The 3,918-nt window shown below is 36.0% G+C and overlaps 1 non-coding gene across 1 annotated transcript; it reads left to right on the top strand.

Annotated features, from left to right (window-relative positions):
- Positions 1 to 815: 815 nt before the first annotated feature.
- Positions 816 to 920, top strand: LOC113851677. The gene has a single exon (XR_003502248.1). It is a non-coding gene; the product is annotated as a small nucleolar RNA R71 (small nucleolar RNA).
- Positions 921 to 3,918: the final 2,998 nt, after the last annotated feature.

Raw genomic sequence — 3,918 nt, 5'->3', positions numbered from 1 at the left:
AGGTCTTAATACTTGCTTGAGTCTGTTGTTGGAAAGCCTGACTCTGTTGCTGGAAATTGAGATTATTCATAGTGTGTTGCTTCACAAGATCTTCCAAGGATGACTCACTCTTTTGAGGTGCAGGAGCTAGTGAAGAAGATGCTTGATGGTGCTGTTGAGATGAAGATGATGAATGGTGATGTTACTGGGCTGAATATGGCTTGCTTTGTCCAGCTTGATGCGGTTGGAAATGGTTGTTGGTTGGTTGGCTAGAGCCTTGATGCTGTGCATTTCCTCCCCACCTTAAGTTAGGATGATTCCTCCAACCGAGATTATATCTATTAGAAGATAAATCCCAGCTTTGTTGTTGTTGCAGTTGCTGAAAAGGAAATTTATTAGCAAAAATATTAGCAGCATAAGCTTGAGGATTACCTTCCGAAGATTCAGTTTCTTGCAATGTGGGGCAACTATTAGTGAAGTGATCCGTAGATGAACAAATCCCACAAAGCATTGCTGGAATGGATGGAGGTGGAGGTGTATATGCAGCAGAATTCTTTTGGATGGATGCCAAATGTTTTACCATAGAAGCCAACTCATCTAGCTTATGCTCCAGCTTGTGTGAATCTGAAGTTTGAATTTCATTAACACTCCTGGACATGATGAAGTTTTGCCTTGTAGCAAACTGTTGAGAGTTAGCTGCCATATTCTCAATGACGTTTCTAGCGGCAGCGAGAGTCTTGTCAACTAGGGCGCTCCTTCACTAGCTGCGTCGATCATGCTCCTATCCATTTGGGTGTAAGCCCTCATAGAAGTATTGGATTAGGAGCTGGTCACTTATCTGATGATGGGGGCAGCTAGCACAAAGTCTCTTGAAACGCTCCCAATATTCATACAAACTTTCCCTCTCCAGCTGCCTAATACCATATATTTCCTTTCTTATTGAGTCAGCCTTTGAGGCAGGGAAAATTTTTTTCAGGATCAATCTCTTGAGGGTGTCCCAACTTGTAATAGAGCTAGGTGAAAGATAATACAGCCAATCTTTAGCCAAATCCATAAGAGAGAACGGAAAAGCCTTCAATTTCACATGCTCCTCAGGCACACTTTGTGGTCTCATTGTAGAGCAAACAATATGAAATTCCTTGAGGTGTTTATGTGGATCTTCACCTGCAACACCATGAAATTTAGGCAAAAGATGGATTAGGCCAGTTTTAAGAACAAAAGGGGCATCCACATCCGGGTATTGGATACACAAAGTTTGGTAAGTCACGTCCGGCGTAGCAAGCTCCTTAAGTGTTAGGTCATTTTCTGCCATTTCTAAAGGTTCAAAATTTAAAGAATGCAGAGAAGAATATATGGAAGATGGAGAAGATGATTCTTCAGTATGTGCAGAGTTTTGTCTATTAAGGTTCCTAAGATTCCTATGGAATGTCCTATCAATTTTAGTATCTGGAGGATATAAATCTCCCGGATTTGATCTGGTCATTCATTAGGAATTAGCTATGAAAAATTGAAAAGAAGTAAACTAATGAAGCAGTAAAAAAAATGAAGAAAAATTCAGATGACAATTATGCAAAAAAAGTAACATCTAAGTGCAGTAAAATAAAGCATTAACACCAAACAGCAAAAACAGAAAGAAATTGCAAACTATAGAACGAAAATATGCAACACACAATCACAAATTATGCAGAATTATGCAGCAAAAACAGAGAATAGTGCAGCAAACGAAAATGCAATGTGGTAAACTAAATTGCAAAAATCAAAATTCACAAAATGAAGAAAACAGCAATTGGTTGTACCCAAATGCAAGATATCTCTACTTACCTATGAAACTACAACTATACTAAAGTATTCACAATGCAAAAGTTAACAGAGAATTCACTAGACATGCTGAAGACGAAAATGAAAACAAAGCAAATAACATGTTTATGAAAAATCAACACCAATGATCCCCGGCAACGGCGCCAATTTGATGATCGATCTTTCTCATGTTGTGTTTAAAAGATTTGTCGCAAATCTTCATCAAAATTTAAACAAATTAATGTAGTACTAGGGTTACCCTAGATTGTCTCCTGTGAACATTGGCTATTAATCTTCATTAAAGATGTTGAAGGCATTAATTGAACAAACAATTAAAATGGGGGGGGGGGGAAGGGGGTTTCGTGGTTTCAAATCAAAATAAAGAGCAATGAGCAAACAAGTTTAATTAATTCAAACAATAGAAAATAACAATCCTTAGTTCATCCACAAAGATTCTATCCTCATTCCACTCAAGATTTAACATTCATCCTCTCTTCCATGAATTAGGTTAATTTAACAAGCAAAATTCAATCTTATTGTCCTAACAAAATTACGCAATTTGCTAGGCTCTAATCTCTCATCCCAAGGTTACGCAACCTTAGAATTAAACCTAGGATTAAGCAATCCCTAGTTTATAATCTCCTTAAAATGAATTAGGGTTAATTAAGCAATATCCCCCTCATTCACCATTAATTCAATTCAAGAAACAAGGAAGAAGTAATTCATGAGAAGAAATAAATTATATTATCATTAAAATCAAGGAACTCAACAATCCGTGTGAACTTACTAAGGATTACACAAAATTTAGCCCTCCATGGAAATAGGGGTCAAAAACGCAGTTGGAAAATGCAGAAAACTCATTAACATTAATGTAAAAGCAAGAGAAAATGAGAAACCAAACCCTAGGTTGGACCCTTGGCTGTCACCCAAGGTTGCTCTAAGCTCTGGAAAATCGTCCTAATTTAGTAAGGAAGAGAAAAGGTATGAAAAATGTAAGAACTCTTTACCCTAATTTGGTAAAAATCTATTTATACTGAAGCTGGCGCCCTCCAAAGTAATTACTTTCATTCTTTCATAGTAAACACGCGCAACATCAGTTGGGTTTTGCCTTTCTGGAGTGATTACTATGAAAGTTCATAGTAACCACGCGCAGCACTGGGACATTTTGAACTCTCTGGAGTTGTCACTATGAACTTTGATAGTAACTACGCGCAACACCTTTAATTCTGCATGCTCTAGAGTGATTACTATGAACTTTCATAGTAACCACGCGCAGGTTTAGTGGATTTTGGGCTGCTGTAGTTGTCATTATCAATCTTAAAAGTAGTTACTTTCGCCTCAAATTCCTCAAAATCCAATAATTCTTCAAAATAAGCTTGGAGATTCCTGCCACATTATTCAATTGATCAAAATATGTAAAATAAACTATATAAATCAATGTAAATTAACCAAAAACTAAGAAACCTATATTATTTAGCCTAATTGGAATATTCATCTTATTTACACTATCTAAGTCTATTCTTTTCTATAAAAAGTAATAAATGATGTATAAAAATTTAGTAAAATGTGGATTCATCAGTTAGCCCATGCACACAAAAACAATGTATACAATAACGGTCTCCTTAGCAAAGGTATAGTTAGGAGTCTAGTCAGGAAACAAGTGTGAGGCCATGTAATTCAATCGCTCTCAGAAAGAGTGCATACACATATGCGAATGTCGCTTACCACTATACGTTTCTCCCAAATTTCTCATCATCTCCAGATTCTATATCCCCAATGTATTTCTGTAACTATTCACACTAGATTTATTTAGCACTTTATACTTATCCTATACTTCTCCCATTATCCAACCATAAGATCGTGCTTAGTAAAGCACTTCCACACTAAGTCCATATCACTCATAGCATCACCATACAATTTAAATTATCAAGTCATTTAGATCAGTATTAATAACCTTTCATCACAATTAAAAATTATCCAACTAAAGTATCATACTTTCTTATGACATGTCTGGACTAAGTCCTCAATCAACCGGTATACATCATCAATATTCACAATACTCAAGTAACATTCAATCATATATTCACATACAAGAGTACTTAATATCAGTCTCTAGAGTACACAATATATATATATATATAT

The sequence above is a fragment of the Abrus precatorius genome, unplaced genomic scaffold (genome assembly GCF_003935025.1).
Source record: "Abrus precatorius isolate BTA unplaced genomic scaffold, Abrus_2018 Scaffold9, whole genome shotgun sequence".
Lineage (NCBI taxonomy): Eukaryota > Viridiplantae > Streptophyta > Magnoliopsida > Fabales > Fabaceae > Abrus > Abrus precatorius.
The sequence above is the reverse complement of the archived record's forward strand: the minus strand, read 5'-3'. Positions and strand labels throughout refer to the sequence as shown.